Consider the following 15,368-nt stretch of genomic DNA (forward strand, 5'->3'; position numbering starts at 1 on the left):
GGGGTAACCCAGTGCACCCCCCTGGGGGCTTGCTTCAAGTGTGGCACTGGCAGACACTGGGCCCGTCAATGTCCAAATCCAAAGGAACCAACGTGCCCATGCCCTCAATGCTGGAGGATGAGCCACTGGAAATCTGACTGCCCCAGCATCGCAAGTACCCAGCAACTCCACACAGAGGAAACTCTGAGCAGGTAAGTCCTGCCTTCCATCTCCTTGGCCTGGATGACAACTGATGGGTCCCAGACTCAGAAACCCCTCTCACCCACACCGAGCCCAGGGTCATGCTCCAGCTAGCAGGTAAGTCCATTTCCTTCCTGTTGGACATGGGGGCTACCTTCCTACTCGGGCACCAGCTTCTCCTCCCCAGTGGCAGTCATGGGAATTGATGCCACCTCTTCTAATCCACGGACCACCCCACCCCTTTCCTGTAGCCTGGATGGGTTTCCCTTTTCTCATTCCCTCCTAATAATACCCTCCTGCCCCATCCCCCTCCTTGGCCAGGATATCCTTTACAATTTCTAGGCCACCATTTGTCTTTCCCTCTCACCCACTGTTTGCACCCACCTTATTTTGGTCCTACTTTCACCTGACCTTTCCCAACTGCCCCACTTCCCATTGCCGATAGACCCCCAGGTCTGGGATACTTCTAAGCCAATAGTAGCTTCTCACCATTCCCCAGTAAAAATACAATTAAAACATCAAACCACCTTTCCTTCCCATCCTCAATTCCCCATTTCAGAAACCCACCAAATAGGACTCAAACCCATCATAGATCAGCTCCACTAGCAGGGAGTCCTTATACCCATTAGCTCCCCCTGCAACAGCCCCATCCTCCCCGTAAAAAAGCCCACCAGAGCCTACTGCCTAGTGCAAGATTTAAGAACTATTAATGATGCCATAGTCCCACTCCATCCAGGCATCTCCAACCCATATACCCTGCTCTCCAAAATTCCCCCTACCAATTCCCACTTTTCCATTTTAGATCTGAAAGATGCTTTTTTCTCTGTCTCCCTTCATCCTGACTCTTATTTCCTTTTTGCCTTCACTTGGGAGGACCTGACACTCATACTTTGCAACAAACTACCTGGACTGTTTTGCCACAAGGCTTTAGAGACAGTCCCCATCTTTTTGGCCAGGCTTTAGCCAAAGATCGCAATCTTTACACTCTGAAGTACAGCACCCTCTTCTAATATGTGGATGACCTCCTTCTTTGCAGCCCCTCATTATTCTCTACCCAAGAGGAAACTGCCACCCTTCTCAATTTCCTTGTGTATAGGGGTTATCAGGTCACTCCTTCCAAAGCTCAACTTAGCACCCCCACAGTTTCTTACCTAGGCATATCCCTAATCCCCACTTCCAAGTCTCTTACAGGGGACCATATCTACCTCCTCCAGGATCTCTAACCTCCCCAGAGTGCCGATGGCATCCTCTCCTTTCTGGGCCTTGTGGGTATCTTCCAACAGTGGATCCCCGGTGTCTCCCTCCTAGCATGACCCTTATACAAGGCAGCTAAGGACACCCGCAGGGACCATTAACTGACCCCACCACAGTTAAACACCTTTTCTATAGGCTATGGGATTGTCTCACTGCAGGACCCACTCTGGCTCTCCCAGACCTTTCAAATCCCTTTCATCTATTTACAGATGCGCTTTCTGGCTTGGCTACCGGCCTCCTGGCCCAGCCTATAGGACTGGCCTATCGGGCAGTGGCATACATATCAAAACAGCTAGATGTCACGGTCCAAGGATGGCAGCCATGTCTCAGGGCGTTAGCAGCTGCTGCCTCTCTGACCAAAGAAGCTCTCAAGCTTACCTTGGGCCAAACCCTCACTGTCTTTTCCTCCCATCAATTGGGGAACCTGGTCAGCCACAAATCCCTTGCCCATTTGACTCCTTCCAGAATCCAACTGTACCACCTACTTTTCATCAAAAATCCCCAGATTTCTTTATCCACCTCACACCACTTAAACCCTGCAACCCTTCTGCCTACTCCCTGCACTACTCACGACCCTTTACATTCCTGTCCTCAACTTTTAGAGGACTTTATTCCCTCACACTCAGGGCTCTCTGACATGCCCCTATCTAATCCTGACTATGTGCTTTTCATAGATGGTAGTTCTTTCATTGCCCTGGATGGCCAGAGGCATGCAGCCTATGCTGTCATTACTCTAGATACCACCTCAGAGACTGTACCCCTTCCCCTCGGAACAACCTCTCCAAAGGCAAAGCTGATAGCCCTCACTCAGGCCCTCCACCTGTCCAAGGGACAACGGGTCACTATATACACAGATTCCAGATATGCTTTCCTCATCACCCATACTCACTCTGTCCTCTGGCAAGACTGATGATTCCTCACTACTAAGTGGACCCTAATAATCAATGAGCCCCTCATCTCAAAGCTACTTGAGGCCCTTAGCATCCCTACAGAGGTGGCTATCATTCACTGTCGTGGCCACCAGTACTCTAAAGACCCTATATCTAAAGGCAACAACAAAGCTGATTCCACAGCCCTGGGCTACAGCTCTAGGCTCCACCCCAGCTCCTCTCATTTTCCTCAGTACACCCCATTCCCCTTCATATACCGAAGAAGAAACTCAGACACTCAAGCAGTTGGGGGGAATTACTGGGGACAAGGGTTGGATTTTTATCCAAAATAAGGCCCCCCTCCTGGGACATCTAGCCTGCAGCATCATTACAGATGTCCACCAATCCCTCCACATTGACCCGAAAGCTTTATATCGGTTCCTCGAACCCTTTTTCCATAACCCACACCCCCGAAAGCTCATTGAGGAGGTTCATCAGTCTTGCAACACCTGTTCTGCTGTTAACTCTCAAGGGGGAATTTGCAGAGTGGGACCTAACCATCAACTCTGAGGCCATCAACCGGGGGAGGACTGGCAGCTTGATTTCACCCACATGCCACATCACAAAACCTGTCATTACTTACTAACTTTGGTGGACACCTTTACAGGATGGATAGAGGCTTGCCCCACAGCTCAAGAAACAGCGGACATGGTAGCCACTGTACTCACTGAACATATCATCCCAAGGTTTGGCCTCCCACAGACCTTACAATACAATTTGACAATGGCCCAGCCTTCCCCTCCAGTGTCACCCTGCAGGTCTCCAAAATTCTGAATGTCACCTGGAAACTCCACATTTCTTACCATCCCCAATCATCGAGTAAGGTTGAGAGCCAATGGCCTTCTCAAGGAACATCTTACAAAACTTTCCCTCGGGACCCACTTATCTTGGCTAACCCTCCTCCCGTTGGCACTTATAATGCTTAGGACCACCCCTAAGGAACCATCAGGCCCCAGCCCTTTTGAATTCCTCTATGGATGGCCCTTCCTGCTGACCCACAACTTTCCAGCCTCACCCCCGCCCCTTTTATCCTACCTACCCTACCTAACCCTTTTAAGGGCCCTTTTGTGGGCTCATGCTGACTCAATTACTCCCACCCCTGTGGGCCCCAATGTGGATACTCTCCAGGCTTTAACCCGAGGGGATGGCATCCTACTAAAAGAACCATATCCAAAAACCCTACAGCCCAGGTGGACTGGTCCCTACACAGTGGTTCTAACCACACTTACAGCTGCAAAACTCCTGGGACACCATCCCTGGGTACACCTTTCCAAAGTTGAGCACCCCCTCTCTGAGGCCCCCTCCCAAGATGTATGGACAGCCCAGCCCTTGGGGCCTACCCGGGTTCAGCTATCACATCACCATTCTCCTCCTGACCCTGTCTCTTAGTCCCACTGCTACTGATTCAGGGTACAGATATCAGTTTTGTTTACCAGAAACCTGGAAGATCAATCATCAGACCCATGCCAGACTTATTTCTACTACTGACTGCCAACTGCAGGGATGCCAGTACTCAGTTAATTTCTCTATCCCCGCTTTTAACTCTGCCCCATGAGGAAGCTCAAACCCCACTATCTGTTTTGTTTATGACCAAACACATTACAACTGCCACACTTACTGGGTTCAATCTAATGGTGGTTGCCCTTTATCATTATTGCACAATGCACACCGCCCAGCTGGATATTGCAGGTACCAAATGGGCCCAGTACTGCCTCACCTCTAACAGAAGAAACACCTATTACTTAACAATTCCAGACCCATGGGATGATGGCTGGGCCACTGGAGTCAATGCCAAACTGTACCGTTGGCCTTTCCAGTCTTACCCCGCCACTTCCCTTAACATTTACAGGGCCTACACACAGGTCATCCCTCAGGTCTTTTCTGTTCTCAGTAACCAGACTAGTGTTATCCTGGCACAGGAGCAACTCCTCCAAGAATACCTGCAGCTTGGCCCTCATCTAGGTCAAGACGTCTTCTCCTGGGTAAAGCTCATTCAACAGGGCATCACTATCACCAACCTTTGTGGCATGGGTAACTTGTCTCACTGCATTCTGTGTGCGGCTTTAGGTAAATCCCCATTGGTGGCTGTCCCCCTTCCTGGCCCATTTAATCTATCCACTCCCACTCCAACTCCTCAGGGGTTTTCACCCTTTCTCCAAAACATTCACTTGTTTACTAACCCCCAAGCTCCAATTTTGCCCTTCTTCTACTCTTCCCCTAATTCCTCTCTTTGCAATACAATCCAACCAAATGCCACCAGCCAACTTGCCTCCATTGCAGTTTTCTTTTGGTGCAATGGCAACCTCTCCAAGTCTCTCAATGCCTCTGCCTCCCTCTTTTGCCAGCTTGTTTCATTGGTCCCACAGCTCACTGTTTATAGCCAGGCCAAAATTATTGTCCTAGTTAATCCCCCAGAAAAACAAAAACATGCAGCTTTTCTCCCCCTAGTCCTCTGGGTCTCTCTGGCTTCTTACCCCGTGGCCATGGAGCCGGGCATAGGGGCTCTTCTCCACTCTGTAGATTCCACAGGGACGTTTCCAAAAGACTCCAGGTGGCTATTGAGGCCACAGCGGAGTCTCTAGCCTCCCTGCAGTGCCAGATCACATCGGTAGCTCGAATAGCCCTAAAGAACCAATGCACCTTGGACCTCCTCACTGCAGATAGAGGTGGCACCTGCATGTTCCTCAACAAAGAATGCTGTTACTACATCAATGAAACAGGCATGGTCGAAACCAATCTCCACACTCTCACCAAAGTTCGTGAGGCCCTTCTGACCTGGTACCACCCAAGAGACCCTACCTCACATCATTGGTGGCAAAACCCATTAAACACACGGCTACTCCATGAACTAAGCCCACTCCTTATTTTCGGGATATTTTTAACTGCAGTCCCTTGTCTCCTTTGCTTCATTCAGGAACAAATTTGAGAAGTGACTAGGGTATCCATCAACCAGTTTCTCCCCACTCTTACTTCCACGTGCCCACTTCCGACAGCCCCTATGATGCCCCTTACTCAGCAGGAAGTAGACAGATCTGAGTCATCGCTCTATAACAACAAAAAGGTTGCAATTTTGGGCCAATGGGACTGGGGGGACCGGAAGGCAGCAACAAAGTAGCAACAGAGCCTCCATCTTGTTAACCCCACCAGCCTCCATCTTGTTAACTGCACCCCTCCACCCCTTTACCCTCCCCTGAAGGCGGGAATCAGAAACTCAGCCCTGCTCAATTCCATACCATATGTGGGCAAAAAACCCACCAACAGCCCTCCCTTATAAATACCTGTTTGTATCTACCAAGGGCGAGAATTATCTGGCCTCACTGCCTTGACAGCCACAGAACCTCACCCGAGAGTGCTTCCATTAAAGCTTGCCTCAAACCCATTGCCTGGCTCCTTTCCTTACTTACCAACACTGATTTGAACTGGACAGAACCAATAATGACATGTAACTATTAAGTGAATTTTATGGTTGGGTTCTGTAACATATTTTGAAATTGGGAAGTGTAATGTCTCCAGCTTTGTCCATTTTAGTCAAGATTGTTTGGCTTTTTTGGCCTTTTATGGTTTCATACAAATGTTAGAATTGTTTTGTTTTTTTTTTTCTGTGAAAAATAACATTGGTTTTTTTGAACAGGTAGCATTCAATTTCTTGAATTCCTTGGAAAGTGCAGTGCAATAAACTTCCCGCCACCCAACACACTGAAGCTTAAAACCTGTTTTAACTGTCGAGGGTGGGAAATCCTATTATAAAAAGTGAAAGGCAGGGTCTTGAAGAATTTATAAAGCTGATAGTTTAATGGTGGTCACGGGCATGGTTCTGATTGTTTTAAAAGCTGAGCACATGAGAGTCTCTCTCTGTGCTTCCATCACCTTGCATTGTGACACTTTGTGTCACGGTCACCACCACTAGAAGAATTCCCTGGACTTTGATCTTACCAAGCTTCAAAATTGTAAGGAATATTTTTTTTCTCTATAAATCACCTAGTACCATGTATTCTGTTATAAGAAACAGAAACGAACTAATACAGGTAGTATAAATGTTTTAACAATACTAACTTTTCCAATTCATAAACATGGGATGACTTTCCATTTATTTGTTTCCACTTCAATTCCTTTCATTAATGCTTTATAGCTTTCAGTATACAGATCTTTTATTTCGTTTTAAAAAATTTATCCCTAAACATTTTTTATGCTACTTTAAATTGAATTTTTTTCTTAATTGCTTTCATAGATACATCATTGTTAATGTATAGAATTTCTACTGAGTTTTATTAATTTAATTTTATTTTGTCAATATACAATGTGGTTGATTATTGTGGCCCATTACTGAAACCTCCCTCTATCCTCCTCTCTCCCCCCTCCCTCCCAACAACATCCTTTCAGTTCTCTTGCCATATCAACTTCAAGGAATTGTAATTGCTGTGTATCCTTCCCTCCCCCACCCCAGGTTATTTGTGTATTTATCTTTTTTAAGCTCCCACACATATTTGAGGACATATGATATTTCTCATTCTGTGCCTGACTTGTTTCACTTTAAATAATTGTCTCTAGGTCCATCTATGTTTTTGAAAATGACAGTATTTCATTCTTTTTTATTGCACAGTAGTATTCCAATGTGTAGCTATACCACGTTTTCCATATCCACTCATCTGATGATGCACATTTGGGCTGGTTCCAACACTTAGCTACTGTAAAGGGTGTTGCAAAGAACATTGGAGAACAGGTATAGCTACGACTTCGTGTTTTCCATTCCTCTGGGTATATTCCCAACAGTGGGGTAGCTGGGTCATATGGTAGATCTATCTGCAATAGTTTGAATAACCTCCATACCATTTTCCAAAGAGACTGCACCATTTTGCAATCCCACCAACAGTGTATGAGAGTTCCATTTTCTTGCAACCTTTACAGCATGTATCATTCACAGTCTTTTGGATATCAGCCATCCTAACTGGGGTGAGAAGGTATCTCAATGTGGTTTTAATTTGCATTTCCGAATGCTGAGTGATGTTGAGCATTTTTTCATGTGTTTGTTGGCCATCTGTATATCTTCCTTTGAGAAAAGCCTATTTAGCTCTTTTGCCCATTTTTTAATTAGGTTACTTGTTTTTCTATGGTAAAGTTGTTTGAGTTCCTTGCATACTCTGGGTATTACTCTTTTGTCAGATGTATATTTTGCAAGTATTTTCTCCCACTCTGTTGGTTGTCCTTTAACTCTGTTAATAGAAGATTTTTAGTTTGATATAATCCATTTTATTTATTTTTCCTTTGGATGCCTGTCCTTTGGAGGTGTATTCATGAAGTCTGTGCCCAGTCCTACTTCCTGAAGTGTTTCTCCTATGTTTTCTTTAAAAAGTTTTATTGTTTCAGGGTGTATATTTAAGTCTTTAGTTCATTTGGAGTTGATTTTAGTATATGGTGGCAAGTATAGGTCTAGTTTCATTCTCCTGCATATGGATATCCAGATATCCCAGAACAATTTGCTGAATTGCCAGTATGTTCCTTAGTGTTTAGGCTTGGTGCCTTTGTCAAAGATCAGATTTCTGTAGGTGTGTGGGTTGATTTCTGGATTCTCTATTCTATTCCATTGATGAGTGTGTCTGTTTTTTATGACAGAACCATGCTGTTTTGGTTATTATAACTTTGTAGTATAATTTAAAGCCAGGTAGTGTTATGACTCCAGCTTTATTTATTTATTTATTTATTTTGCTCAGAATTGCTTTGGTTATGTGTGGCCTTTTGTCATTCCATATAAATGTCTGGATAGGTTTTTCCATTTCTGAGAAAAATGTCATTGGAATTTTGATGTGTATTGCATTGAATTTATATATCACTTTGGGTAGTATGGACATTTTCACAATGTTGATTCTTCTAATCCAGGAGCATGGGCCATCTTTCCATCTTCTTGTGTCCTCGTTCATTTCTCTCAGCAGTGCTTTGTAGTTCTCATTATAGAGATTTTTCACATCCTTTGTGAACTCTATCACTACATATTTTATTTTTTGGGGTGGCTATTGTAAATAGGCAAGCTTTATTGATTTTTGTTTTTGCATGTTCACTTTTGGAGAATAGAAATACTACTGGTTTTTGTGTGTTGAATTTGTATCCTGCTACTTTGTGAAAATTGTTTATCAATTACAAGAATTTTTGTGTGGGGGTTTTAGGCTGTTTGATATATAGGATCATGTCATCTGCAAACAGGGACAGTTTGACTTCATCTTTTCCAATCTGGATGCCCTTTATTTCCTTCTCTTCTCTGATTGCTCGGGCTAGTACTTCCAACACTATATTGAATTAAAGTGGTGGGAGTGGGCATCCTTTTCTAGTTCCTGTACTTAAAGGAAAAGCTGAAAGCTTTTCAACATTATATTGACAGTGGGTTTATCATAAATGGCTTTAATTATATTGAGATACTTTCCATCTATACCTACCTTATAGAGAGTCTTTAAATGAACGAGTGTTGAATTTTATCAAATGCTTTTCCAGCATCTATAGAGTTGATCATATGGTCCTATTGTTTGATTTTATTGATATAGTGTATCACATTTATTGATTTGTGTATGTTGAACCAACCTTGCATCCCTGGGATGAATCTCCCTTGATCGTGGTGTATAATAATTTTGCGTACGTGTTGCTGTATTCTGTTAGCTAGTATTTTATTGAGGATATTTGCATGTATATTCATCAAGGATATTGGTCTGTAGTTTTCCTTTTTTACTTGTATCTTTACCTGGTTTTGATATCAGGGTTAAGTTTGCTTCATAGAATGAGTTTGGGGAATTGGTACTTTTTCAATCTTTTGGAATAATTAGTAGAGAATTGGTGTCAGTTACTCTTTGAATGTTTGGTAGAATTCTGATGTGAATAAATCTGGTCCTGGGCTTTTCTTTTTTTGGAGTCTTCTGATAACATCTTCAATCTCTTTTACTGTTATTAGTCTGGTCTGATTTTTTACATCTTCTTGGCTAAGTTTTGGTCATTTGCGTGTGTCCAGAAATTTATCTATTTTCTCCAGATTTTCAAATTTGTTGGCATATAGCTGTTTATAGTAGTATCAAATGATTCGTGTATTTCAGATATATCAGCTGCAATATCACTTTTTTATTTCTAATTTTTGTTTTCCGTGTCTTCTCTCTTCTTTTATTAGTTAGCCCTGCTAATGGATTGTCAATTTTATTTATCTTTTCATAAAACCAAATTTTCATTCATTTTTTTGATATCATTTTTGGGTTTCAATGTCATTAAGTTCTGCTCTGATCTTAATGACATCTTTCTGTCTGCTAACTTTGGGTTTGGATTGTTCTTATTTTCTAGTTCTTTAAAGTGAAGTATTAGGTTGTTCACTTGCCATCTTTACATTCTTCTGAAGTAAGCATTTAATGCAATAAATTTCCCCCTTAGTACTTCTTTTGCAGTATCCCATAGGTTTTGATATGATGTATCATTGTTTTCATTAGTTTCAGTAATTTTTTGATTTCCTGTTTGATTTCTTCTTGGACCCATACATCATTAAGTAGAATGCTGTTTAATTTCCAAGTGTTTGTATAGTTCCCAGAGTTTCATTTGTTATTGATTTCTAATTTTACTTCATCATGGTCTGAAAAAAATACATGTTATAATTCCAATTGTTTTGAATTTGTTGAGACTTGATTTGTGACCTAACATGTGATCTATCCTGGAGAATGATCCATGTGCTGATGAGAAGAATGAATATTCTGAGGTGGTTGAATGGAATGTTCTGTAGATATATGCCAAGTCCAATGGGTCTAGAGTGTTATTTAGATCTTGTGTTTTTCTGCTGATTCTTTTCTTGGATGAACTTTCCAGTATTGTTAGTGGGCTGTTCAGTTTGCCTCCTATTGTGGTATTTCCTTCTTTGGGTCTAATAGAGTTTGCTTTATAAATCTTGCTGCTCCAACATTGGGTGCATATGTATTTATGACTGTTATGTGTTCTTGATGGATCAATCCTTTTATCATTGCGTAGTGTGCCTCATTATCTCTTTTTATGGTTTTTAGGTTAAAGTGTATTTTATCAGAGACAAGAATAGCTACTCCAGCTCATTTTACATTTCTGTTTGCATGGTAAATCTTTTTCCATCTTTTTCCTCTTAGTCTATGTGAGTCTTTATAGGTGAGGTTGGTGTCTTGAAGGCAGCATATACTTGGTTTCTCCTTTTTAATCCAGCCAGCCAGTCTGTGTCTTTTGACTGGGGAATTTAATTCTTTTACATCGAGCTGTTGTTGAAAAGTGTTGATTTACACCTAGCATTTCATTAATTTTTGTTTGATTGTCTTGAGTGTCTTTGTTCCTTTCGTTCTGATTTAATGTTTGTCTTCTGTATTTGTTTGTTCCTTGGGTTGTAGATAAACATTTTTTTTCTCTTCATTGTTGGCATTTGAATTTTACTTGTGGGTTTTGATTTTCCTTAAGTTTTTTTTTTGGCAGTTATACTTATTTTTCAGGTACCAAACCCAGTATTCCCTTGAGAATGTCTTGTAAGTGTGGTCTTGTGGTAGCAAACTCCTGCACTACTTCTTTGTCTGAGAATTATACTACTTGCCCTTCATTTCAGAAGGATAGCCTTGTGGGATAGAGTATTCTTGGCTGGCAATTTCTGTCTTTTACTGTGTTCGGTATATTATCCCATTCCTTTCTGGCTTTTAGGGGTAGTGATGAAAAGTCTGATGTTAGTCTGATTGGGGCTCCCCTATAGGTGACCTGATGATTCTCTCTTGCAGCTTTTAAGGTTCTCTCTTTGTCTTTGAATTTTGCCAATTGACTATAACATGTCTTGGAGAAGACTTTTTTGGGTTGAATCTGTCTGGGGATCTTTGAGCTTCGTGAATCTGAAGATATGTGTCTTTTCCTATACCTGGGAAGTTTTCTGCAACTATTTTGTTGAATATGTTTTCAGTGCAATCTCCTTTTTCCTCCCCTTCTGGAATGCCCATGTCTCAGATATTTGAGCACTTAAGGTTGTCTGATATATCTCTTACATTTTCTTCAATGTTGTTAATTCTTTTTTCTTTTTCTTTCTTTCTTTCTTTTTTTTTTTTGACTGTCTGTGTTATTTCAAAAAGCCCATCATCAAGGTCAGAAGTTCTCTCTTCTGCTTCTGCAAGTCTGCTGGTTAAACTCTCTGTTGTGTTTTTTATTTTGTTGAATGAATTCTTCAGCTTGGCAAGCTCTGCTACATTTCTTTTCAGGGTATTCAATTCCTTGTCCATTTCATTCAGATCCTATATTCTTTTCCTCATTTCATTGTGTTGTCTAGCTTGGTTTTCTTGTATCTCATTTAGTTTCCTTAGAATGATCACTTGAAATTCCTTGTCAGACATTTCAAGGGCTTCTTGTTCTATAGGAGTGCTTGAGAATTATTACCATTTGTTGGTGTACTTTCTTGATTTTTCATATTTCTGGTATCTTTCCTTTGATGTTTAGTCACTGTGGCATGGGATTTCATGGTCCACTGGTTCGACACTATTGTCTGGCTAGGATGCTGCTGGGGTTGCCAGTTTAGCATGGCTGCATCAGTGCCTCAGTTTCTGCTCGGTTGCCTGCTGGTGCCTCTGGTGCGTGGTCGCCTTGGGCCTTGGGCCTCTTTCAGGAGGTGACTCTCTGGGTATATAGTCTTTGCAGATCTTGGACCTCTCTACATGGGCACTTCTCTGATTGGTTCACTTGGCCAGGCTGGGGATTGATTCAGGCAGCAGTGGTGGGTCTAACTACAGGGGCATGTTCTGGCACCACAGGGCACCTGGTCTCCATGGATCTTAGGCCTCTATGGCTGGGTGCTTCTGTGGTTGGTGTGCACTCGGCCAGGCTTGGGATGGAGTCGGGCTGTGACAGTGAGGCCTACCTGCAGGGTCACACACTGGCACCACAGGGCACGTGGCCCATGGATCTTGGACCTCTCTGACTGGGCGTCTCCTCTACTCAATTTTGTAAGTTGATTATTATCCTGAAATTTCACTGTATTTGTTCATTAGTTATAATATTTTATGGTGGAGCCTTTGAAATTTTCTATATATAACATCATGTAGTCAGCAATCAGAGATAATTTCACTTGATCCTTTCCTATTTGAATGCTTTTTATTTCTTTTTGGCCTAATTGCTCTGCCTAGGACTTCCTGTGCTGCATTCAATACAAGTGGTGAGAGTGCACATCTTTTTCTCCTTCCTGATCTTAAAGGAAAAGCCTTCAACTTTTCACCATTAGATATATTAGCTGTGGGCTTGTTATATATGGCCTTTATTGTGCAGTGATATATTGCTTCCATGCCTAATGTGTTGAGAGCTTATGTCATGAAAAGATGTTGAATTTTGAAGAATAGTTTTGTATGTCTACTGAGATGATCATGTCACTTTTGTCTTTTATTCTGTTAATGGGGTATATCACATTTATTGATTTGTGTATGTTGAACCATATTTGCATCGAAGGAAAAATCCAACTTGATCACGGTAAATGGTCCTTTTAAAGTACTGTTGAATATGGTTTGCTAAAATTTTGTTGAGGTTATTTGCATCTATGTTCATCTGTGATATTGGCCTGTAGTTTTTTATTCTTGCAGTGTCTATGTTTGTCTTGGAATCAGGGATAATCCTGTTTTGAAAAATGTGAGTGTACTCAGCCTCTTGAATTTTTTTGAATACTTTGAGAAAAATTGGTATTAGCTGTTCTTTATTTTTATTTTTTTCTACACTTTTTAAAATTTTACTTATTTATGGGATACAGAGTCAACTGTCAGTATTTTGGTACAGTATGTGATGATCAAATCCGTATTATTAGCATGTTCATCATTACAAATTGTAATTACACTTGTGTCCCTTACCCAATTACTTCCTAACAGCCCTCCACTCCCATTTCCTGTCTCTAGTAGTTATAAGCCTGTTCTCTCCTTCAGAAAGTTCAATGTTATGTTGTGGTTCATTCGTTCTTTATTTTGTTGCTCCCACATTAGAGTGAGGATATGTGGTAATTCTCTTTCTGTGTCTGGCTTATTTCACTTAAAATAATTTTCTCTAAACTCATCCACGTTGCTGCAGATGTCAGAATTCTGTTCCTTTTTGGCTGAGTAGTATTCTGTTGTGTATATATACCATATTTTCCTTATCCAGTCATCTGTCAATGGACATATAGCTTGGTTTCATATCTTGGCTATTGTAAATAAAGCTGCGATGAACATGTGAGTGAAGGTTTCCCTTCGACATGATGATTTCCCAGGAGTGGAATGCTGGATCATATGATAGTTGCATCTGTAGCTGTCTGAGAAACCTCCATGTTTTTCGTAATGACTGTACTAATTTACAGTCCAACCAAAAGTGTAGAAGAGTTCCACTTTCTCCAAATTCTTTCAACAATTTGTTATTCTCTTTTTGATTATAGACAGTCTAACTGGGGTGAGATGTTATCTCAGTGTGGTTATGATTTGCATTTCCCTGATGATTAGTTATGCTGAGCTTTTTTTTTATGTAACTGCTGTTCGTTTGTATCTCTTCATTTGAAAAATATCTATTCAGCTCTTTTGCCTATTTTTCTATTGAATCTTTTGATTTTTAGTGTGAACTTATTTAAGTTTTTTCTTTTTCTGGATATTAATTTTTTGTTGAAACGGATAGCTTCCAAATAATTTCTCCCGTTCTGTTGGTTGCCTTTACACTCTGTTGATTGTCTCGTTTGCTGCGCAAAAGCTTATTAGTTTGATATAGTTCTATTTATTTTTTTATTTTGTTGTTTGTGCTTTTTCTTTCTTATTCATAAATTGTTTGCCTAGTCTTATGTCCTGAAGTGTTTCCCCTTTGTTTGCACCTTGAAATTTTATAGTTTCAGGTCTTCTACTTCAGTCTTTAATACATTTTGAGTTGATTTTTGTGTATGGTAAGAGCTATAATTCTAGGTTTTTTCTTCTACACATGGATATCTAGCTTTTCCAGCACCATTTACTGAAGAAGCCCAATGTAAGTTCTTGGAGCCTTTGTCAAAGGCCAGTTGACTGTAAGAACTTGGGTGACGTCAGTGCTCTGTATTCTATTCCATTGGTCTATGTGGCTATTTTTATGCCAGTAACATGCTGTGTTGGTTACTATAGCTTAAAGTGTGATTTGATATCAAATAGCATAATGCCTCCATATTTTTTCTCTTTCAGATTGCTTTAGCTACTCAGGCTCTTTTGTTGTTTCACATGAAGTTTAGGATTGTTTTTTCTATTATGGTGAGGAATGTTGCTGGTATTTTGTTGTGGATTGCACTCAATCTGTAGGTCTCCATTCGTAGTATGGACATTCACATTAATTTTTCCAATCCATGAACAAGGAATGTCTTTCCATTTTTCGTGTCCTCTCTAATTCCTTTCAACAGAGTTTTGTAGCATACATTGTAGAGTACTTTCATCTCTCTGGTTAATTTTTTTCTTAAGTATTTTATTCTTTGGTAGCTACTATAAGTGAGCTTTCTTTCTTGATTTCTTTTGCTCCTTGTTCTTTGTTGGTCTATAAGAATGCTGTTCATTTTTGTACATTGATTTTGTTTCCTGCAACATTACTTAATTCAGTTATGTGAGTGTCACCTCTCTCAGGGTGATGGAGATGCAAAGGATTACTCAAAACCCATTTCTCCTGAGCGGTGAGAAGCCCGAAGCGGTTACCCCCAGGAATAATTCGTTCAATAGAAGAAAGATCCTGGGAATAGCCCCAAATCAGCTTTTCTCTCTGTTTTTATTCTCCAGTCAAGAAAGTTACAGAAAAGGAACATAGGTGGTTACAAAAAAACAATCAGAGAATCTTCGTACTTTTGCATCATAAGATTTAGCTGCACCCAGGACATCTGCTCTTAGAGCATTTTTGCTGTGTTACAATTTTTTAAAAATCTACAACAGAGACTTTAGTCCTGGGAAAGTGTCCTGCTTTTTCCCAAGCTTAGCATTTCTATGTGTTAGGCCCTATGAAATACATTTGCATTATTCATGTTGGTATCCTGCACATGTTAGCACTTCTTTAAAAGTTGGGTAG

This window comes from Cynocephalus volans, chromosome 4 (genome assembly GCF_027409185.1).
Source record: "Cynocephalus volans isolate mCynVol1 chromosome 4, mCynVol1.pri, whole genome shotgun sequence".
Classification (NCBI taxonomy): domain Eukaryota; kingdom Metazoa; phylum Chordata; class Mammalia; order Dermoptera; family Cynocephalidae; genus Cynocephalus; species Cynocephalus volans.